Below are 26,643 nucleotides of genomic sequence, written 5' to 3'. Positions count from 1 at the left end.
CTGTCCTTACCCAATTAGCAGCAGCAAAACCAGCTACAACAGAAGTCGTGTTGTTCAGTGAGAAGTTCTTCAACTCTTCTTCGAGAAATCCGTCTAAAACAATATAAACATATGAATACATTTCCTTTTTTATCAATTTTTTGAAGTACTTATATGTTCTCAATCTCAATAGATCCATTAAATGTAATGGATATTATTTTATATACTTTGCATGAAAGTAATGAGATCATAAGAATGATGATATTAAACCTCTATTAGCTAACTAAATTTACTCAAGAACTTCTTTCTTCCCCTAACCTATTCATAGGAGGGAACTCTGTTAAGTTATTTACAGAAGACTCGCTCTATTTTTAAAATCAGTTTGCAGTTCCTGAATCTACTTTTAATGAAATACATATAGTAGTTGGCATCATACATCTCCATCACATATGTGTGGGAGAGTGACAAACATTTGTTTAGGAACAACACGAACAAAGATTTTTGTTAATCGAATAATCAACTAGTTAACCTAGGTGACCTACAAAACTGTATACCTTCACATGAAAATGTAACATTTTATTTGGATATAAAAATGTAAATTTCGCAATGCATACATAGACGGAGTCAACATTCGTAGATTATGGGTTTTGATCTTTTTTTGAGACGTTGTATTCCTCACCATTAAGGTATGTTGGAGACCTCCAAAAAGGTAATAACAAGCTAAAACAAGATACTAATTACAGTAATCCTAAAATATATACTAAATATTCAAACTTTTCAATACAATGTTCATAACACCAAAAATAGAAAGTTTCTGTGCAACCATCTCGTCATGATTCAACTATCTCAGAGTACAGGGACGAAAATATGTGAAATTTGATCATAAGGAGAAATATTAATGATTGGGGCTTGGAAGAGGTTTTTAATATTATGGCTACCATTCATACTAGTGCACTCAATAGTCAATGAAGGGTAAAAGTTATCTGGAGGAATAGCTGGGACGGATCATACCCAGTTAAAGTATGCTACATTCAAAAAATCTCTAAGACGACCATAACTAATTAATGTCCATGAAAATTACTCTTGAGAACTATGTTTCCACAAATATTTATTTGTTTTACTTGGATTATTCTAAAAGACTCTTGCTTGACATAGAAGAATCTAATGAGGAGGAAATTCCAAATAGTCAACAGATGCTACATGTGCTTGTGCAACTCAGAATCTATGAATCACTTGTTCCTTCATTGCACGTGTTCAAAAGGCCTAGGGAACATGATCTTCTCACTTTATGTGCTTAGTTGGGTCATTCCAAGATCATTTAGAGAGGCCTTTGTGTGTTGGAGTTCTTGGAAAGTTTTGAAGTCCATCAAGCGGATATGGTCTTTGGTTCCAGCCTGTATTTGATGGTGCTTATGGATGGAGAGGAAAAAAAGATGTTTTGATGGTACCCTGACTCCATCTCTACCATTAAAGTAGGATGTTTGATTACTCTTTTAAGTTTTGTTAATCTCTCTACTGTTCTTAGTGACAATTCTTACCTACAATTTATAAGCTACATAGATAACTATTGTTTGGTGTTTGGATAGCTTTGTTTGCCTTTTTGGGAGCTGATATCTCTTTCTTTTGTAATTTGTGCATCTCCCTGATGCTTTGTTAATAACATCCTTCTTACATCACAAAAAAATATGTCTATGCAAATTTGCTGTCTTATGAGCATATTTGTCATATAAAGTGAGAAGAAACACATACTCTTATGAGCATAATAGAGGGGAAGAAACTAAGACCAGAACAATCCACACATTAATTCTGAAAATTATAAACACTAACAAAATGGTATCAAACTATTCTAATACGCTCTAATATGAGCAATTAAGCAATCAAAAACTTTAAGACTTGTATCAAAAGAAAAATCAAGTCTTGAACTATGTGCACACTTATTATTACAGCAACAACCACAAAAAGGTAGTGTAACCCCACGAGTGAGGTCTGGGTATACAAGCACTTACACAACGTAATCACACAAGTGGAGTAAGTGGAGGGTATACTTAATATCCACAAGAAACTAAACATAGGTCTGGGGATACAACAACGTACACAACATAATCACACAAGTGGAGTAAGTGGAGGGTAGAGTTAATATGAAATGGAAACTTAACTAACATATAAGCAAAATATATGCACTGGTAACCTAACTAATCTGATTGAAATAATCATATTATAGTCTAACAAACCGCATAATAAGTCAAATAATCATATAACATAAGCATATATAAGATAACACAAAGATATAACTATGACACCAATAGAAACCAATATTATATGTCCATCGCCTAGTACACATATATTAACTCCATACTTAAACTATTCATCTATTAAAAAAGAGATAACATGGTCAAAGTCTCAGGATCCAATACTTTTAAGCAAAATCAGACTTTGATATTTAAACATCCTATAAATAAAAGAAAAATTAAAGCATCTCGGCTTGGCAGTAAGAACTCTTACCTTGTAATAAACCTTACTAGCAGGAGACCCCATAATGAGACTACAAAGTAAATATCTACTAATCTTAATGCTCAAAAAAGATCCCAATATATATATCTTTCAATCTGAAATTAGTATCCTAATCTTCGCCACATTTTTTGTAGCAAATTTCGGCTTTTTTCCTTCCGTAGACAATCTACCAATAGCCCTAGACAAATGCTCACCTCTTAGCATATTCACATCCTTGATTTTGAATGAATCCACATATAACTCATCGAAACGACTCCACATATATCTTGAAATATTGAGTATTAAGACATCAAATGATAGATAGTAACACAGGTTAAGCGACATTCCAAGAGAAAGATTAGGAAGAGAAACAACAAAATAAAACTTTGAATGACAGGTAGGGGAATAATGACAATGAATACCCAATCTCAAATCTGTAAAGAGATATTACATCATACCCCCAAAATTAACTAATTAAGAAACAAATATCTCATATTAAATCAACATCAACTCAACGAGAAGTCAAATTTAAAGAAATGAACTAATAACAACAGCTTTCAAACAGTAACAATATAACTCTTTAAAATCGAAGAAGAGGTGAAAAAGTACTATGAGGAAACAGCATTACCTTTCTTCAGTATGTGAAATAGAAGAGGACGATCAGGGAAATGATCTTCACTATAAAACTTGACCACTAATGATGGATGAGAATTTCGGGCAGAATCTAGGACTCGAACAAAGATTGGGAAAACTCATCTGTGAAATGAATTAGAAAATGACCCATGTATTCATCCCAACTCTTAAAATATACCACGATATCATCAATAGAGAAAATTAAAAATGAGTCGAGATAATTATAGAACACCTTATTCATAAGGTTCATGAAAGTCATCAAGGAATTAGTTATAGAAAAAGAAAAAACTAGGAACTAATAATGACCATATCTTGTTCAGAATGTCAACTCCTCAAACTCTTAATTGGAGATATCTAGACCTCAAATCACATTGAAAAGTAACTCACCCTTTGGAGTTTCTCAAATTACTAATCAATTATTGAGAGACGATACTTATTGTTTGTAGTGACCTTGTTTAACTGTAGGTAGTCAATATACCGTCTAAGAGACCCATTTTTCTTTTTTAAAATAATACTGGAGCTCCAGATAGAGAAATCACTGTTTTATAAAACCCTTGTATAGCAAATCCTTGAGTTGAGCCTTCAATTCTTTCAACTCAACTAGAGCCATCTGATAAGGAGGAATTAATATCGGTTTAGTATCCAACATCAAACCTATGACTTAATCTATTTCCTGTTTGGGAGGAATTCTACTTAAATCATCTTGTAAGACTTCCGAAAAGTCCTTCACTACACGGAAAAACTCTAAAGGAGGAGCCTCGGACTCAAGCTCCTTGATCCATAGAATATCATAGAGAGATCCCTTAAAATCATCTTAGAATCTCTTAAACATGAAATAGTTTGATATTTAGGATTGAGTTTCCCCTCTTCCATTTTGAAACGGGTTCATTAGGATGTTTGAATTTAGCTACCCTTGTTCTACAAACAATCGAAGCAAAACAAGCAAGCAACAAAAAAATTCCAAATATTCCATAAAGGTCAAACATATTAAGTTCTACCTAGTCATTCAATGTAACTCTACTAGACAATAATATTGAACAACTCCTATAGGCTCTCTTAGCAACAAATCACCAATAGGATAGAAATACAAAAAAAGTTCAACTAACATCAAATTTCATATCCACTAAAGGAGTGAAAAAATACAATGTTGCACCGGGATATAGCAATGCATAAACATTAAATGAAAATACTAGCAACATAGTGCTACAAACATTGAAGAATCCTCCTGATCAAACCTAAATATGAGAGCATAGTGCCTCTTGTTAGGAGAATCAAAATTAAGAAAACTTTCTTGAGCCGGGTTATTCTCATGAGTCTTGGCCATGGGAAAACTCTTTAAACATTTTACCACTCTTTAAACAACAAAAACAATTACATGAACCCATAAAACATTTACTTAGGTGCCTCTTGAAACATTTGGCACGTTAGGGCTTTCATTTGAAGAACCACCAACTTTTCCTCCTTGAGTCTTAATATTAGGCCCCCTATTCGTGTTAGCCTTTGAGAAATTAAAAGGAAATTCGTAGGAGAATCTCTTTTTATACATGGGTTTCTCTTGGATTTCAAACTTACCCTTAAACTTATCTCCATCATAGGGCTTTTCCCTCATGGCATCCCTGGTCATTTTCTTAAGCCTTCTCTCCTAATCATTTTGAGAATGCACCATCAAAAAAGAAAGGTCCATATTTTTATGAAGATTTGAATCCCAACACTCTTCAATTGGTGTACCATGTTTGAGACACATCTTTGAGTTGATAAGTAGCTAGCTCAGCTTTGTCATTTTAAGTCACTCGCCTAGCATATAAGATCTTATAAACCTCCTCTAGAAATCTTGAGGATCTTCATTATCTTAGGTCTGAAAAATATTGAAGGGTCGATCCTTGTAAAGTCTCTCAACGAGAAGCCATGGTAGAAGTATTTTTATTCATATGGGGTGCAACTTCTCGATTTGCTTGTGTTGTCATACCTTGAGCTTGAGTAGTTACGACATGAGATTGACTATCTATGAATTTAGTCATGTTTAGGAATGCCACTTTCATTTGTCCATGCTTCATGATCGGAGGATTCATTGGTGCTTGGTGACCTAGAGGAACTTGCTCTAGAGGAGGATCTTGGTTGTTATATGGAGGAAATCCCGCATTAACAAGCTCTGATTCAACTCTTCTTGCGGCTACCTTTCTAGTAGTCATATCCTATAAACACAAGAGACGGATGAGAACAAAAGGACAAATAGAATTAAGAAACTTGTGGCATGAATTTAGAATAATAAAGAAGTGAGAATTTCGTAAGAAACCGATATATTCTCATTCATAAGAGTGGCATGATTCAGAATTATTTACCAGACTCTAAATAGAAGTGGTTATGAGAGAACCATTCTTAATATTATTCAACCTCTTGATCTAATACTATTTTTGTTACTACCGGAGAGAACCTCCTAGATGTAATCGGCATCTTCGTCAGCGAAGGGGCATTATACAAACCCTTAGCATACATAATGGCATCATTGATAGAATTTAAAAAATGAATAATGAAAACTTTTCTTTTGAAATTTTACTTCACTTCACATATAAAATAAAACTGAATTTATAATTGTCTCACGAGGCAATCTAAACATACGAGTAAGAGAAATGGAACTTTACCCTTACATCATTAAAAATCTTATAAGATAATACAACATAGTCCTTGAAATTAGTATATAGAAGAATATATTTAAACGTAGTAAAATTACAAAAATACTAGGTTTATAGGTTTCATCCACGGACTTGAGGACTAATCAATTTGGGAACAATCCAAGCTTCTTTGAGAATTGTCTTGAAGCACCTCAATCACCAGAACCTACATTATCGTAGAAATAGAAGAGATATGGGTTAGTACAAACCACATGTACTATGTGTGGATATATGTATGTAAAATAATTAATATATGAAGAAAGGGATATTTTAGAAGAACCACGCTAAGTTCACTTTAAAATCTTTATGCACATTCCAAGAACAAATACAAGTCTATACCACAACAAGAATAACAATTATTTGTATTCATGTTGAAGAGTAACATCATAAATAATCCATAGTCAACATTAAATGTATAGAGTCCATTTCATCAATACATCACAGGCCATATCTTACTCATGACCCTAATATATGTGCACCAGTGCAATGTGTACAGGTTGCCCCATAACCCCACATAAATAAAGTAAACTAACAAACGAACCATAAGTATTGCCTTTACCTCACATAATATCAAAACAAGTGTAGTTAATATCATACATAACCATTAAAACCATTATCAAGTGTATCAAGTCAAACCAACATTATGCATTTCGTTCATAACATATGTACATGACAACCTACCCTAGAACTCCCTCAAGGTCCACTTGTGTAATGTATAGTTAAAGTCTCATCTCCTTACTTACGCTAAGTAACACCTCTTAAGTAGTCCTAGTTAGTTTTCATCTTTGTACTTCCATTAATGAATTTTAAATTTTGGAAAACATCTCCATAACTGACATTAGACCATGTGAGATAAACATGGAGTCCTGTGTCAACCCCTTACATCAAAATGTGGGCGTCTTACATAGGACATAAACATCATCATAACATCTGGGTAGATAAACTTGTTATGTTTCCTATGGGGGAAGATACTTAATGACCTAGGAGGTTATTATTAGAAACCCCCTTTATTCTAATTCTCATTGTAGCTTCCACCTCATGTGATCATCGAAGGAAGCTTCCTCGTGAACAGACCACTATAATTTTTAATTTCTTTCAATGGTAAGATAAATTCCCTTTTTATAGTATCCTTAAGTCTTCCTTAAACTTATTACATATCACAGGTCTTAGAAGTTTAACCCCTAATAAACCATGTTCATAGCTCAAAGGTTGTAGGATGAGAAAGTCTTTTTATTAAAAACCCAACCTCATGTGAGAATATTACATCATGGCATAATCATAAGACGAACATAGGAATTACCTTCAATCCCTCATATTAGTACAACAATCATCATCTCACAACTATCAAATACATATCATGTTCATAAATTCATAATATTATCATTCATTATTCAATTAGCCAACATTACCAAAGATAGACCAACAAAACTACAATATAAAGTTTATGACCTTGAAGGTCTTACCCACAACCTCCAAGAAACCCGTTAATGACCTAATCAAAAATTAAAAATATGTATCAATCACATCTATTATCATCATCATAGGATTATAAATTATACAATAACATATTAAATTACATAACCTCTAGTTATTAATTAACACAATTCAAGAGTTAGGGTTATGAGAAAAGGGACATTCATGGGTTCTTAAAGAATTATATGAAAACAAAATCAGTACATGATATAAGGCAGTCTATTAAGTAATAATAAAATTTTAACCAATATAATTGTCAATATACTCATCATCTTTAAGAATTTCATCAAACATGATCCAAGATATATGAAATTGCGGAAGAACATGGGTCCTATGGAATTTGAATTACACAACTTAAAATACCCACCATTATTCTCTTAAATAACCATTAGTATTTATAATTCATTACAATTGTTCCACAATTTAGGTTTTAAAAAAAGACTCATGTGTAGAGAAAACACTTGATTTTTGGGAAATTTGAAATCACCTTTGAATATACTTTGTCCACAAATTCTTCTTCTTCAAGCTACAATGGTCTTCAATGGAGGTTAAGTAGAGGGAGAACTTAGACACAAGTGAGAGTAATTTGGATTTCAATGTGTGGATTTGATTTGAGTATATAAATTTTGTATAAATTTAACTTAAAATAAATATATACCCCTCCCATGAAAAATGAAAAATGACCGTCACTTTGTTAGAAATTTTTGTCAAGTCAAACTTGATGTAAAACTTAGAATTTTTGTGAAGGAACAAGTCCGTGTCGCGGTACTTTTCCCACAATATATCCGAAATTAAATTTTGAGCCAGTAATGTAAATGACATGTTTGCGACGTGGACCAACACTTCAATCCCATAGTGAACCTAGCCCAGAGAAGACTTGTTTCTGCCACACACAATGGCCTGCTGCCATGGGAAGCTTGTCTCCCAATGTATGGTTCCTCCTCAAGGTCCCCTAGGGTGGTAATTTAGGGGTTGCACCTAGACTTTTTTACCCTATAAAAATTACCTTACCTATTTAAAGTATTTTTATGAGTTTTAGCTTCCATACAACACTTCCAAACATTTACAACACAGAAGAACGTCTACTAGTTCAATCTAACTAGTTTTCAGACGTCATGGTCTTCCCTTGACGTTTAGGCTCTAATACTTCTAAATCAAGTTTATTGCGTTATTCTAGGTCTAGAAATATCATTCTAAACAATATTTAAAAGGTGAGACTCTAGTCTAGGTCATTGTATTTATGAGGTATAAAAATATTATGCTAAAATAAGCAACAACTTCACACATACAGACTTAAAAAAACAACAAGAAGATAGGGACAACGTCTACAAAATCTTCATGCATTATGACCATCACAACAATTTTAAGAGCATAATGCCAATTTCTCATAAAAGAACATTGATGCATTATTTTTTAAAAATTACTTTTAAACATGCTCAAATGTCCACTCATGCAACATTCAGGAAATTTACAATAGAGGCATAACAACATGGAGGACAAGGTTAATAAAGCTCGTTTTATCACAGAAACATAAAGACATGAAATACAATTTGCGAAGACTACCAAAACATAAAAACACACTTTTCACTAGAGACTCCAAAAAGATTAATCATGCTCGAGAAAATTCTAAATATCAAGCTTGAATAGAAAATGATTCTTCCTTGTTATCTTGAAGAGCATATTAATGATTCTTCTTTTCTTCGCCAACAATTGGAAAATTATAGGGAGATTCATTGACATCTCTTCCACTAGAAGCAATAGTTGGACAATCTCTCACATTATGATCATTGTTTCAACAACCATAACATCTACTACTATCGGCGTGAGACTTGACAAAATGTTTCTTTCCACTAGTAGATCGAGTAGGCGTAACAATTTGAAAACCACCACCTCCCTCATGGGTAACTTTATGAGCATTAGAGACATATTGGTTTGATGCCCCTCTTCTTAAAGCTAGATTGGTTTTGCTCTCGGATTTACCTTCCTTAAAATTTTTCGCCATCCTCCTAACTTAGATTCTTTAATGGATTGAGCATACAGAATGTGTCGAAAGAGGTTCATGTTATTATGAAGAATGGTCAAATGAGATTCTTCTTTGACAAGATCCACAACACAAGTCTTAAACCTACTCATATAATCCCTAGGGTTAGACACCAAGATGGAGCATACTTAGGCAATAGGGTAAAATTAAAGGAATACTACTCCACACCCATGTTACCTTGCGTAAGGATTATAAAAACTTCTCTCTTCTCACGGGGAAACCACTTTTCTAAGAATGCTTCCATAAACTCTTCTCACTCTATAGGACCCAATTGAACCAGCCTCTAGTCCTTCCATTTTGTGTATAAAACTTGAGCAACCTCTTTCAATTAGTAAGAAGCCAACTCACCTTCTCTGTAGAACCCTCATCCAAGAATGCTTGGGATACTCTCCCACCATAAATCAAAGAAAGGCAAGAGAATTCATCCTCACAAAGTCCCTCCACCTTGAGATCATGGTACTCTTAATAACATTCACCCTATGCCCCACACATCTATTTGCATGGGGTGCCATGGATCAGGTTAGGGCAACCAGATCTCTTCTAACCTTTTCATTAGACATGTCTGAATGAACCGCCGAAACCTCATTCCCTTGATTAGCTGTAGGGACTTACTCACCTCAGGGAGGAACTTCCTCATTCACTACTTCCTCATCCACACTTATTTTGAGCATCAACCCTAAATTTATATCCTCTAAACAGAACAAAAGAGATTATGAAAAAACAATTATAGAGCGCAACTCTAATACATGACAAAAAAGTAATGAAGAAAGTTAAGGTTCTATCATCCTATAGACTCTTCCTCAACGATGTGTCGCGACTTACACCGATCAAAAGGACTCTACTATATGTTGTATCATGAGACTTTGAACCTTAAAGACTACTTCATAACCTTATACTCTGAACAATGTTTGCACTGACTGGAGAGTACCCCTAGGCGTCACACAGTGTACTCAATCCCTCGCAGGTCTTATACAATCCCTTAAAATTATTCATAGTATTCTCATAAAATATTGCAAATATTTAAAACTTTTCAAAATAAAGTCAACAAGGAAATTTTTTTGTAAAATATAAGAAGAACTAAGTCTCATCACAAACAACCTTGGACACATCTCATTATCATAGGGTCACGACCCTTACATTGAAAAGATACGTATGTCTTATACAAAGTCTTCAATGAAAGAAAATTAGAAAGAACATAGATGTCCTCGAGTATATGAGGATATACCAAATCTATAGAGAATTCTACTTAACCAAGCATCAACTCTACGAATCCGAACTTTCAACCACCTACACTTGTACAAATAGAGAGAAATATGGAATTAGTATAATTAACAACTAAGTATCATGACTCTTCATGAAATCATGTAAAAAGTGACATTTTAATTGCAATTAACTTTTCATGCTATTTTTGATAAAATCTCATAATCAAAGTATAAAGGACATCTTACAAGTCAATCATCAAAATCAAAGATAATACCCCCCCCCCGTAATTCACAAGATATGACCATATTCATTAGGTAACTCATATAGCAATTTATACCCTCTATCTAAATTTATCCTAATACCCACTTGGGATTTGAAATGAAGAGACCACCCATAAAACCTCTCCAAAACACTACTAAGTGTTCCCTAAGACCACCAAAGATAATTATATTTCCTTTCAAACACAACCACAACAAGTCACCATTCATTACCAATGATCCAAAAAGAAATAATAATGAATTTAAAAGTACTTCACATAGTGGTCTCAAAAGAACTAGGGAAGTCACTTTAGTGTCACATCCCGAAACCATACCCTAGAAGTTAGGGCAATGTTGGAGTACAACCGGCGTACTTGACCTCTCGATGGTCTTGCACAAGCCTTTATATATCATTCATCACATAAACGTAGTGAAAAGTAGTGCAAAATTAATACTTTTAACAAAACATATCATAGTCTTTAAAAATATCTTTCATATAAAGCAATAGGAAATACTAAGTCTCAATCTCATCATCTTAATACACAAGAATACTTCGGACACGGCTCGTACTTCAATACGAAATTACAAATACTTCGTCTATTATACTACTTCAATAAAAACATGAAAGATAGTTATGCCCTCGAAACAAGTGAGGACATGCTTTGACTTCTCTTGAACGATCATATTGTCCTAGTCTTCCTTCCCAAATGCGTCTCACCTACAAAAAACTATAGAGATAGATAAATGAATGGAGATAGTACAAACCACACGTACTAAGTATAGCATTGTGCATAAAAATTATGAAAACGAACTTTTATTTGAAATATGCATCTTTTCATTAAAATATCATAATGTTATCATAAGAAAAACATTTAGCAACGTACAAACACATAAGAAAATAGATAAATCAAATATCAAAATTTAATAATTACTCTACAGTGACTCGATTTAGTGTTACAATGAAGTCTCTTCGCCATACAGTGAAATTGAATTCCTTGAATTAAGACACCTTATAGCATGTTATTGTCCCACTCAAAGTTATCCTAAGATTCACTTAAGTCAAACAGGAAGAGAACGCCCATACACCCTTAAGATTACTTACAAAGAAACACATACACAGTTAAAGACATCAAACATATCAACACATAGATAATATGAAATTTACTCATCAATGTCTATCTAAAAGACTTACTTATGTAGATAAAGAAGATAATGTCCATGATTGAACTCTTCAAGACTACCTAAATAATCCTCAAGACTTCCTATGTTTGGAAAATATCCTAAAAATCAACATCTTCCCAAACTAGAGTTATTCTTAAGACTCATCTAGGTAAGATACGAAGTGACCATTCCTATTTCCTCTTCAGACCTTAACTAGAAAGCCCTTGACTACTCTAGAGAAGTACTTGTTACATTTACATACTTTATTACATAAGTCATTAGTTCATTATTTCATTAAGATTCATGTATCACATAAAGTACATTCAAGTAATGGTCCTACACAAGACCTAGGAACTCAACATAACAACTTCAAAGTCTATTGTGCAATGTATAGATATCGTCCCATACCACCACCTAAACTCCATTAACTCCTCAAAATGCTAATAAGTATTCCATATGATGAGTATTGTAGCAACCCTAAAATGAATATGCCTTGTAATGCTTAATTTATCTAGAATGCCTATGATTAGACTAGGTTCACATGGATTAATATGCGTGAGACCAGACGTCTAAACCTCTGTAACAACCAATCAAACATTTTTTAAGCTTATCACATATAGCATATCATTCTTTAAAGCACTTAGGATGACCCTTATCATCTCTATGTCACCCTATACATTATTAAAACACTATCAATCTAACCCTTATACACTCATATAGTCAAGTAGGAAAAATGATGCATCAACTCTAAGACTACACATATAAGCACATAGTCATAGTCTAACATGATCACCTACATAACATCAATACAACACATATACTTCCACATTTCTCATTATGTTGATATAGATCATCATATTTCACCTAAAAAACTACACAAATAGTGAAATTACTTCAAGTAGTGCCAACAAGGACATTATCATAATATTGCACAAAGTAACGTTGACAAAGCCAGATCAATTACAAGTAAGGTACATCACACCGCCACTATAAGTGTACCATACAAATCAAAACATGATTGAAGTATAAAAATCATCGAAAAAAAGAGAATAGGGAAGGTAACCACCACAACATCCGCAACACCTTAACTTGATGCTAAATCATCCAATTTAATAACATAAGACCTTTACCAATGGCCATGAAGAATAATACAATGTGTAAACTTTTATTATTAATGAAACTAGGTAAATTCAATAGATATTCATAAATCTAAGATAACATAAATATCAATTGAACACAATTATTATATCATTTCAAATTCCATAAAAATCTACAACATAATTCATCGACATTAGATCGGTATCAAGTAACCCAAAACATAGTCAAAAACTAGGATTCATCGAATTCATGTGTTCATAGGTAATTTAGTTTAAAATATTCAATACAATATCAATTAAATGATTATTCAATGTTTAAAAATCATTCATGCAGGAACCCATTGTAGAATCATTAAATTAGATAATTCAACTTGTAAACATTAGAAAACATCTTGAGAATTGGGACTCCTTGATGAAGAGTGTTTCAAGGAGCAGTATTCATACCTTGATAAAGAAAATTCTTAACTTTGATAAAGAATCTCCGCTTAATTAGTCACCTTAAGCCCTTTATTCAGTATGGACTTCAATGGAGTTCAAGAGAGAATTCAAAGGGATTTGGGATTTTGGATTTAGAAGAATGAAATATTCTTATTGTTTTAGGATTATAAACACATTTAAAAGACCCAAAAGACCCCTAATAGAATTCCAATACTCTTATTTGAATGTGGGGTGAAATTACAAGTTCACCCCTCACTTGGCAGTGAACTACACACAGGAGATAGAAATATTGACAGATAGCATCCTACGCACCGTCCCTTGACCTATGACCGTATTGTTGGTTTGTGGTTAGGGAATGAGGCTTGTCCTGGGTACCTCTTTTCTCCAGGATAAGTCCCTACAAACGGTACTCATCGACGGGGAATCGATAGGAACACGAGCTATCAATGTCTTCGTCATTTGGGGCTGTCTGGGACAGTCTTGACACCACTCTTGGATCCTTCCTAAAGGACCCTTGGGTTGTCCTTGAAGACTTCTTCCCATACGTTTTAAAGCCAAACATGACCATATAGGAGTATAACATATCACACATGAATTTCATAAACGAACACGTAAAGCTAAACGAAACATGCTTAGACACACAAGTCCGCATCAAGGCAAACCATCCAAACGTCATGGACATTCTTGGACGTTTTACCTCAAAACTAAAGGAAACTCAACACAATTCCTATATATTCTAAAATAACAAATTTAAGGACCTTAAAACCTCATCAATCACACATGAACACATAGAACCACATATGAAGCACATAGGTGACTTGCTCATCGAATGTCTTAGTCATCCCTTGACGTTTGACTTCTAATGCACCTAAACACTTAGACACTGCCTCAGTACCATATAACAAACCTTTTTTGAACCTCAGAACATCAAAACCAACATGTTAGGATTTATTTCACCTAAGTCATTTTTGTGATCTTACATTTAACATCTTAAATCTTACTCGTGCCATGTGTGGATAGCGTCCCATTCAACTACCAACACGTTATTGAACTTATCCAACAACTAGAGTGCACATCCTACATGATAAGAATATGCATTAACCAATATAAAACACACTAGATATGTATGGAATTCTATAAGATAAGACCTCACACCGTGGAAGGTGTTCTACTTACCAAAGGTAAAATTAAGGAGACATCCCATGTAAGAACTCTTCTCTCATACATCAAGTATAGGTACCACCTTAAACATATCTACTCAGTGCTTTGCATTGGTTTTCATAGCGTAATTTCATTGACAGAATAGTATTTGAGAAAGAACCATCTCTAAGTCCTACAAACTAAAGTACCAATAATAAGAAAGGATCCACAAGGGCTACTGATCAAGATTAATTAGGATAGCTCATTCATGGAATGGGTACCATGCTAGGTTTATCTGATTAACTCCATTATAAACCCTTTTTCATATTAAAGGTTTGACATTCACTTAGGGTTCTAGACTCATCAAGAAGGTGCTTGATTCATAGGTCTACTAACACAAGACATACTTTATAACACATCATATATCATTCATGTCAAGGAGGGGCAACTAGGTCTACCTAAACAAGACACCATAAAAACTCATAGAAACTCTTCAAAGTCTATTATCATCACATACCAACATTTTGAGGATTCATGATTTCATGTACAATATGACATAGCTTTATTCAAGTTCATCTTAACATCATATACCAACATCACAATACACATATCTTCCACATAACAACATAATCAATATCCAATTCTATTTATAGAAAAACAAAGATCGCAATTATAATAAGTACAAGAAGTAAGAACCTCCACATTCAAACCATACAAATACAATACTACTATACTAAGCCATTAAATAACTCAAAATTCTCCAATATCACAATTCACCATTGATCAACTTCCAATATAACAATAGAATTTACCCATCATCATCCTCAAAAATTTAAGATCACCAACACATCCACATATCCACAATTCATTATGTAAAGAGATATATAACAATAAGAAACAATACCATAGAGCAATCTAAATACAATTCTATCCATGGACAATAACAATTATAAAACCCACTTTATAGGAAAAAATTATGTAATTAGAGGGATCATGGGTTCATATAGTTTATAACTTTAAACCATAAATAAAAAACCGTATAATCATAAAAATTCATTTGAAATAATTTAATGCAAGAATCCATGAGTTTGAGGTTTAATTATGATTTTGATCATATTTTGGGAACTTTAAAACTATTTGAGAATTTTCTCTAGGGAGACAGCTAACTCTAGATACAGAGTCACCATACTTTATTATTGAGAAGAACCAAAGATATAGATCAAAAACATGGAGAATTAGCCTTTTTCCTTGGAGCCATAAAGTTTTTTATTGGAGGATTTTTGGTAGAGAGAGAATTTAGAGAGAAGGGAGATCTTTGATTTTCAATTTGAGGGTTTGTTTTTTATTGATTAAGTGGGGTAAAAGGAACTAAAAACAATTTAAAATAAATCTCAAAATTACCCAAAAAAACTCTAAACTAATTGGATCTGTATAAGAGAAGTGCAACCTGACTTTTATTAATGCAATCAAATCTAGAACATGGCTTAACTTCTCGAAGTCACTCCCCGATTTTGTTATTGAAATTTAATTTGATGCGGAAAGGTTTGTGAAAACCCCATTAAGTAGAGGAAACGTTTTTCTTCTAAGTGACGCGCGCGCATCGTGCCCTGGCTTCAAGAAAACAACTGCCTACATGCTACCTTGGTAGCTTCTTAGTATAAGCGTTGGTTCTCTTCAAGAACCCTTAGGTTATTACTTGAGGTATCGTACAAAGAAGTTTTGAACATAAAATAGATTATTGTGACACTTAGGTTACCTCCACTGATTTTAGACTACAAACAACACATAAAAACACATACAATGAACAATGACAAACTAGCACACAAAAATAGTAGGTTTCTATCATTTTCGTTGCTCCTTGACATTTGACTTCCAAACTCTTTGAAATGACTTAAAAAGTTATTTTTCATTATTTTAAAAAGTTATTAGCTCAAGAAACTCACGTGACGTTCAAATTAATCCTAATTCATTTTCAGGGTCGTTACAAATGTGGCTCATCAATGCCACAAACTTCAGTGAAATCTCACCTAGAAGAATTTGAATACAACATTATATCATTTGATGTCTTAAGATCAATTCTGAGATAAATAGAATGATCTACTTAGTTTCTTGAATATATTAGAATGTCATCAATGAGGATGGTAACAATCATATTGAAATAGGTTTGAAGACTCTATTGATAAGATCCATGAATATTGTAGACGCATTGGTCAATGTAGATGACATGAGAAGAAATCCACAATGCTAATATCTGGTTCTAAATGCTCTCTTTAGAATATATTATTCCCTAAATTTCATTTTATGGTAGCCTAACCAGAGATTAATTTTCAGAAGAAGGAAGCACCCTCAAGCTTGTTGAAAAGGTCATGATTCCTTGGCAGATGATGCTTATTCTTGATTGTATCCTTGTTTAATTAAAGGTAATCTATACACGTCCTAAAGGAACCATATTTATTTATTTATTACATACAATACTGGAGCACCCCAAGGTGAGGAACTTAGTCAAATAAATACCTTATCTAATGTATCTTTCAATTATTTTTTCAAATCTTTCAACACTGCTAATTCCATTCTATATGGAAAAATACGATATGATAAGAATCTAGAACGACGTCTATGCCGGAGTCTATTTCTATCATATGAGGGACTCCAGGTATATTGTAAGGAAATACTTCTTGAACTCTCTTATGGTAGAAACTTACTGAATGGGAAGTACCTCAGCACTTGAGTCAGTAACTCGGAACAAGTGATAGATAAAACCCTTCAAAACTAACTTTCTTGCCTTAAATTACAAAATGAAACAGTCCTTAGGCACTGCTGAACTACTACTCTACTCTTGAAAGGCTCATTAAGAATATGAAACTTGACAAGTCGAGTTCTACAATCTATTGATCCACAACATGATGAAGCCAATCCATACCTAGAAGAATGTTTATCTCAACTAAATCAGATATGGTGTACTTGTAATTGATGGAAATAGGACAATCATGATAGTCTCTTTTTTGCTGGAATAGACTCCCCAACAGGTGTAGAAACACAGAAAGGTTCACAATGTTTCTCATGCATGATATCAAACATATTTGCAATAAATGGAGTTACAAAACATAAACGGTCCTGGGTTTAACCAAGGATAAATATTAAAAGTAATGTCATTTATCATAGTACTGAAAAAATTTTGGGATTCTCTTTCTTTTGGAAACTAGTGATGGCATAGAGTTTGTTTGCTCCTCCAACTGTACAAGAAGTAGCTCATCCAGGTGCAACCCTGTCTACTAGAGCAACTAATAAATATTGGGCTCTAATGTCTTGTTAATAGGGCGCTCTTTCATGTAGTGACAATCTATCCTACACTTGAAACAACATGTCTGTCCATTACGACACTTACTTGGGTGGGTTCTAAATCACTTAGCATATGTAGGAGCTGAGCTACCTCCTTGTCACAGACTACCTTCAGACTCTGATGATATATATCCGATTGTCTATAAATTGTGGGAATGATTCTCATATTTGTTTCTTGGTGCTGGTACACTAGAAAATGATGATGTAGGTCCATTCTATTTTTAAAATAACGAATGTCGTGTCGTCTTTTTTATTTATGAATTCTTGTGTCTCTCATCTTATCTTCCTCAACCTACTGCACATAAACGATCAACCTTGATATGTCCATGTCACTTGATTATCAGCAATGCTTCCCTGACTTGAAGAATGGGCCAATCAACCAAAAAATAAACTAATTGTACTCCCACTATCCTTAAACATTTTCGGAACATAAAGAAATAGTTGGGTGGATTTTAACCCATACTCATGCACACTAAGAGAATCCTTCTTAAGTTTAAGAAATTCCCTTACCTTAGTCTCTTTCAATTCTCAAGGGAAGAAACGCCCCAAGAAAGATTCTTCAAAATAGGCCTGGCTCATATTCTAATCATTATAATATCATTAATTAATTTAGAAACACATAAGATACTTCTAGGATGTATTTTCCTTACATAAAGTCATCCTAAGATTAACTTAAGTCATACAAAGAGAGACCGCCCATGCATCGTCTCTAGATGTTCCTTAACGACCCTTAGTAGTACATATAATGAGTCACATACATACTTCAAGGCATCCAACATATAGACACTATGACATTTCCTCATTAATGGCTATCAAAACACTTACTTAATGAGGTTGAGAAGATAACATCCATGATTGACCTCTTCAAGACTACCTAATTAATACTTATGACTTCCTATGTTCGGATCATGTCCACAAAATCAACATCTTCCCTAATTTGAATGAATTTGAAGACTCATCTAGGTAAGATACGAAATGACCATTCCTATGACCATTTTACACCTTAACTAGACAACCCTTAACTACTGTAGATAGGTACTTGTTTCTTTTACATACTCCAAAACATAAGTCATTAGTTCATTAGATCATTAAGATTCATACATCACATAAAGGACATTCAAATAATGGTCTTAGACAAGACATAGAAACTCCACATAACAACTTCAAAGTCTATTGTGCAATGTATAGATATCGTCCCATACCACCACCTAAACTCGATAAACTCTTCAAATGCTAATCGGTATTCCATATTATGAGAATTGTACCAACCCTAAAATGACTATGCCTTGTAATGCTTAATATATCTAGAATGCATATGATTGGACCATGTTCACATAGATTGATGTGTGTGAGGCCAGACCTGTAAACTGCAACAACCAAGCCAACTAACTTGATGAGTTAGTTGAGCTAGGAATGTTTTGTTCCAGCCATGTAGGGCACCCGAATATGAATATTTACCTGGATGAGTCTTAACCAAATTTAAAAAAGGGGTAATCTTAAGTTTTGAGGGTCTAGGGGTAAAATTGTCTTTTACTGGCTAAGGTTAGTATTGTAATTACCCTAAATAACTAAGTAAGTAAGTAAGTAATATGGTAATGATAAAATTTGGGTAGAGGTGGTCGAAATTGACCCTCTAAGAAAAATCTTGCTCCAGCCGTGTTCGAGCCTTTGTGGAAGCAATGATTTAAATAATTTAATTTTATTTAGTGAACTAAAGGAAAATCAGATTTTTAATAAAATAATAATAATAACAATATTAATAATAATGAGGAGTCCTTATTTGACTAAGACTCAACCTAACTCTCCTAATCCTAATCCTCCCATTCACACGTCTCTCACGCTCATTGTAACGTTGTTGATCAGCAAAAGAACAGAACATAATAGTTCTTCACTCATGAAAAACATATACCAAAAAATACAAACAAACAAGCTAACAAAAAATGTAAAGCAAAGTTCCATCGGGGTTGTGTAGGAGTTTTGGGATTTCGACGTGAGTTTGGACAAGGTTTTTGGGAATCAAGTCGTGGGTTGAATAGTATGGAAATCAGGTATAGGTTTCTCTCCTGGACTCCTTTCTCCAAGAGAATTTTCTTTCCCATGAATTCCACGAATCTTGAAACTAGGGTTGTTCGCGTTCTTGTTGAACAACTTGTCCCTAGTATCCCTTTTATCTCAATGTGAAATAGGTTAGAGATCATGTTGTTTGTATGTTTACTGGTTGTTGAAGTATGAGTTTGATTTTCGTGATAATGTGTTCATGATTATGTGTTTGTAATTACAAGGATGTTAAGTTATGTCAACCGAATGTATGTGAAAAATGATATGTTCTTATGGTGGAATTTTATATGCGAATGTTTGTGTAAATCATAAGGTGTAAAAGTGGTGTAATGTTTTTGCATGTAATGGTAATTCTTGGCAGAATATAATCATAAAAAGATTAAACTTAAAGAAGCACCAAATTATCCATGAAATGCCTTAAGAATTAACGTATAAATGATGATAAAAAGTAGGTGAAAATAGTGAACAAATTTCAAGCATTTGGTAGGTTGGTTCGGGCAAACAAATTGGAACAAAATGTAATGAAAACTTAATGTAAAATAAGTGAGGTCACTATGTATTGAACCAAAAAACATTACATGAAACCTACAAAAAAAACAAGAAAAGATTAAGGCATAAATGGATTGGAAGAGATGAAATTTGCAGCTTCCTACAACCTATAGTCTCGGCCAACTTTTAAAAAAGTGAACTTCATTTAAAAAAAACTTAAAAAAATTTTAGGTCATAGGGGATTTAACACATGACCTCACCAAATAAAAATTTCATAAAAATTTCGTGAGAAAAATGCAAGGAAAAATAGATGTGGTGAGTGGTGATTAAACCCACAACCTCCTGAATGGATGAGAGAGTTAGGAGAAAAATAAAGAAGAAACAAAAAAGGAGGAAACTGTGGATTGAACCCACAATCTCTTGAATGGATGACAAAGTAATGAGAAAAATAAAAGATAAAAGAAAATGTGGAGAGTGGGGAGTGAATCCACAACCTCTTGAATGGATTAGAGAGTTAGGAGAAAATAAAGGAGAAAATAAATGTGGAGAGTGGGGATTGAACCCACAACCTCTTGGATAGGTGAAATGTTAAGAAATAAATTAAAAGAAAAATAATGAGGTTGTGGGTTATTAAATCCACAACCTCCTTGACGAAAAAGGAAATAGTATGGGGTTTGTGGTGATCGAACTAGGATCCTCCAAATCTTAAACAAATGCAAATATCATGTTTCAAATACGATAATTGTTCTCCAAGGGATTCGAAATCGGGTTTTCTTTCCCAATTCCCTATTGACACATAAGTCATACAAAAGTAAATATTTAATGAATGTTGCCTCTAAAGATCGAAATCAATATCTTGGCATATCTACAAGATGGATAAATCTTGTACCACATAATCTTGGGTAATCATGAATCACTTAGACAAACTATGAATGAAGCCTAATGGCTTGAATGTTTGAACTTATAAGTCTAGCATATGTTTGAAAGTAAGTGAACCTAAGATGTATGTGATGAAATGATGTAACCTTAGAAGGGTTATTTAAGATTATGAAACACACTAAATGGCAAAGTGCATTGGCATATGATGAAATGAACATTCACATAAAGGGGCGAGTAATTATGAAGAGCAAATGTGCTAAAGTTAATGAAGAGACCAATGTCTATGAACACTCTAATGAAAGTATTGAAGTTAAGACATACTTAGTACTAATGATGAGAGGAGAAATAATCTAATGATCTATAATATCCTCATGATAGAAGCCAAGTTCCATGATGTATGAGTTGAATGTAATGGAACTTTATACTGGGCACTGATAGATTAGCTATGAGAGGTGATGCCTTCCTTCGGGAAGGGCGTAGTTTCACGTAACTCTCATGAGATGAGTCTGTCGAGCATGCCGGGTATGGGTCTCCTTATATCTTCTAGCTTTTGAAACTATACTGCAAATATATGGATCTAGCAGGGTTTGATTCCCTATATACGCTATCATGTTTTTGTTCACTTTGGCCGGTGATTCCACCTCTTTTTTGTGTGGGGACTACACACTGAAGTTCATGATGCTCACATGATCTATATCGGTTAAGGTTAAAATCCCAAAAGAAATATTGAAGACAGCCCCAAGGAATGCACATAATGAAATGAACGATACTAAAGGTGTTAGGATAGGATAATCAAGAGGTGAGCTAGACTCAAGTAATGACACAAGGTTATTCTTGGTCATTTCACAGTAAACCAAATGAGGGTCCTAAACTACATCCTAGGTATTACTTGTAATTGCACTAGTATATGAATTAATAAAAATGAAGTACATATGAATAAATGAAGCAGACTCTGTGTTTGCTAAAGAAGGCTCCCTAGTTGAGGTCACATATGTTGAGCCCTCATTTTGGGAAGTCTTAATGCCATGTCCATGATTCCAAGGTCTCATGGCATATGAAAGAATTATGTGAACTATGTGATATGATATGTGCAATACGTTATGTGCTGCTTTTAATATGATAAGTATGATGATACATGTTACCCTCATGGTATGACTTTCCTAATCCAAAATTTTAATGTCCACTTACTTTCCTAATAAAAATTTTGAAAGTCCACTGACTTTCCTAATTCAAATTTGCCAAGTTAACTAACTTGACTTTCAATAAATCATATCATTTGAACAGAGCTCTTCTTAATCATGCATGTTCTTGGTGTGTACTTGCATATACTCATACTTAGTACAAGTGTGTACTAATACCATACAACTATCTACCTTTAGGTGCAGGTGCGCTGGAATGTTAGAGCTTACAGGTCGACGCTGAAGTTATCCGAAAAAGGATTTATCGGGATATGGTAGGCCCTCATGCTTTCAAGGACGTTTGCCAATTATATTCTAGCTTAGATATAGTCTTGAGTTAGTGAAGTATGTTCCGCTAGTGTTTCTTTCTTATCTTATTTATGACATTGTATTGGTTCCACCTTGGAATGTATACACTTAATGCAGTATGAAACTATTTCTTTCATTTGATGATCTTAATATTAGATGGTTGATTGTGAATGTTAATGAGTTTAAGTAGAATGTCTTATATGAATATTAAGTAAGAAAAAGTTCAAATTTTCTGCTAAAATTAACCTAGATGAAGTAATGATGACGTATGTAGGCTTGTCTGCAACCATTGAGAGGTCAATGACGCTGGTCTAATCTGGTGTCTAGACTCCGTCATGAGAAGAATAGGCAATAACTGACATAGATCTTGATAGCTTGACATGGAATCCGGACTTCTATGCTACTGCGATAAGGTTGTTCTACTTGCCAATGGTAGAACTTAGGCAGATCCCTTGTAGTGACATGGCTAAGGAAAATGAAGGGCATACTTCGTAATATAGTCTCACGCTTAACTAGAAATACTTTACCTTACCATACTTACTCTGTGCGCCTTCATTCTCATGGAGTAATTCATACATTAGGTTCACGTAAAAGGGTTTTATAAAAACTTCATAACCCAATCACATTTACCCTACCGAGGAAGGTCTAGTAGGGCTACCTCACAATGCCGATAAGAAGCTCATGATAACATCCTTTATTATGATGTCATTCCGGTAAACTAACCTTATGTCCATCATTCCTTTCCTTTGAAGAATACCATTATGGCTTACACTTTAATAAATCTTAACCTTACTCTTATGTCAAGGTTTGCAAATACCAGACTCTCATAACATCATTTAAAGTCACATGTATTTCATACATTCAACACTATGAGTTATAACACCATAAATCAACACATCACATAGTTTTAACCATAGACATATCAAGCAAGAAATACAAGTCAACTAAGACAACACATTACAAACTTCACTTTTAACACATAATACAAGTCATTCTAGAAACACCACTAAAACAACCTAACATCTTTAAGTCATCCTATATATCATCATAACATCATTTAAATACTCCACATAGACTCATAATCCAATTAGAAATAATCAAGACTTAACCTAACACTATACTCATAGTGTCAAGTCAAAGTCTAACATGATCACTTTAGGAAATATAAATAGAAGAATACATATATGACTATTTACCTTCACATGTAGATAGATAATGTCATCCGTCACATCATCAAATTACAAAAATGTCCACATAACTTCAAGGGGTTTCCAATAAGTCCATGCTCATAATATTGCATAAAGTAACGCCGACAAGGCCACATCAATTTCAAGTAAAACACATAACACCAAAACCATAAGTGGAACATACAATTAACAGTAGAATCCAAGTAAAAATAATATCAAATTAAATCAAATTGGGAAGCATACATGCATCCCGTCATCCATACTTCAATTCCATACCAAATCAACCAATTGAATATCACAAGGCCTTTACGCATGGCCATGAACAATAATTCAAGAAAAAACCATAAAAGTCAATGAATACACATAAATTCAATCTAGGTTTAATAATGTATATCAATTAGATATCAATTGAATACAATCTTATATCATTAGAAATCCCATAAGAAACTACATAACAATTCAACAATGAGAGTTTAATATCAATTAACCCAATAAGTGGTAAAAATTATGGTTCATCAGTTTACATGGTTTCGTAGGTAATTTATGTTAACATTATTAATAAAATATCAATTCGATCATAATTCAATGTTTATAAATCTTTTATGCAAGAAAAAATGGTAGAATCATTAAATTGGACAATTCACTTTAGAAAACTTTAAATAACATTTTTAGAGTTTGGCTCCTTGATGAATTGAATTTCTAGGATAAAAAGATATACCTCAATGATGTTAATCCTTCATTTTAATGAAGAATTTCAACACAAAAACCCCTCACAAAGATTCTTCTTCAATTGGGTCTTCAATGGAGGTTTTAGAATATTTTAAAAATGTTATGGGTTTATGATCTTGAAGAATAAGGTTTTCAATGTGATTACCCTTTGTATACTTAAATAAAATACCCATATAACCCTTAAATAATTGTTCATGAATTATTTTAGAACTGGAGTAAATTTACAATTCACCCCTTGACTTGGCAGCATACCTGCGCAGGAGAACAGATCGCGTAATGACTGGCCCTTGACGGGGCGTCACCACCTCGACGGGCCGTCACAGGCCTCTTTTGATGGAAAAAGTGGCAGGACAAACTTCCTCTCTTCACCCTTTGCTGAGTCCCTCACCAAAGCACCCTTTAACGGGGCGTCAGAACTGCGGCTGGTCATTGACTACTCAGCTTGCACACTGATTTTGGGTCCTTCCTGAAGGCACCTTTAGTTGTCCTTGCAGATCATTTCCCGGACGTTTCCAACCAAAATATGACCGTATATAAGTTTAACACCTCACATGAATTTCATATAAAATGAACATGTAAAACTCGATGAAACTCACCAAGATATATAAAGTCGACTCAAGGCATATATTTAGAAAGCCTTGGACATTCTTTGTCATTTGACCTCCAAACATTATTAAACTTTAACTACTGCGTATACATTCTATATTAACTCAATTAAGAACCTTTAAACATCATGAAACACATATAAACACATAGAACCACATAAGAGACGTTTAGGTGTCTTAGTTGTCGAATGTCTTAGTCGTCCCTTGACGTTTGACTTCCAACACCCCTAATACTTTAGCTACTCCCTCTATACCATATATTAGACATATTAAGGACCTTAGAACATAATTAACAAAATATTAGGCGATAGTTAACAAATGTCATCTTCGGAGTCTTACAAAAATTATTGACTGAAAAAATATCACTTAGAATTGCTACTTTTAAAAGCCTCTCCGAATGAAAGAAACTTAGCAACACTATGTAAATTATTCAACAAGCAAGTACACAAAAATATGTCAATATTGTTACTAAAAAGTTGCATATTAACAATCTATCATGTACCCATCTAGATTTCTATTTCAGAAAAAGTGAATGAAGACCATAGAGTCCCTACTACCACCCTAATCAGCATCACATTCATTATAGACAATAATTTCTACAGAGGTCTCAGGTTGCCTTGGTCAGAAACATTCCCTGTATTTCCAAGTTTTGCCTCAACTTATATGTCGCTGAACCATCTTTGCCTACTACTCATACATATGGGAAAGGACTGGGAGTATAACTGGACCTACTAAATATCAAATCTAACGTATCAACAACTTGTTTTAGAAAGCTAACAACATATCCTAACAAACTAGTGGCTAGTGCGGAAAATGCAAAACCTTTAACTGCTGGTAGATCAAAGGAATTTGAAGAGAGAAAGAGTGAGATCGGATCGCTCCAGATAGATGAAGAGAACCATCACACGCCAATTATCAGTTCCATTTTCAAGTCACTACCAAGGACTTGTAGCACCTCTACCATTTAGAATAAAAGATTGGATTTCTTACTTATTCCGCGAACAGAATACTACCAAGAAATATTTTTTTGAATAAAGAAAGTGACTTAAGATAATAAACTCAATACAATGAATATGTCAAGCAACATCATGTATACATCTGGTTGACAACATGTATTAACTATAAATCTCAATGACCTGAATGAGCTAAGAATATCAAAGATAATACAACAAATACTTTCAAATTCCTACTTTCTTTCATTAAAACGTTGAAGTTGGGCCAGAAAATATTACTCCCGACGTAACACAACATATTCGAACCTGATGGTTATTGCTACAAAATCACTTCAC

The sequence above is a fragment of the Solanum lycopersicum genome, chromosome 10, assembly GCF_036512215.1.
Source record: "Solanum lycopersicum chromosome 10, SLM_r2.1".
NCBI lineage: Eukaryota > Viridiplantae > Streptophyta > Magnoliopsida > Solanales > Solanaceae > Solanum > Solanum lycopersicum.
The sequence above is the reverse complement of the archived record's forward strand: the minus strand, read 5'-3'. Positions refer to the sequence as shown.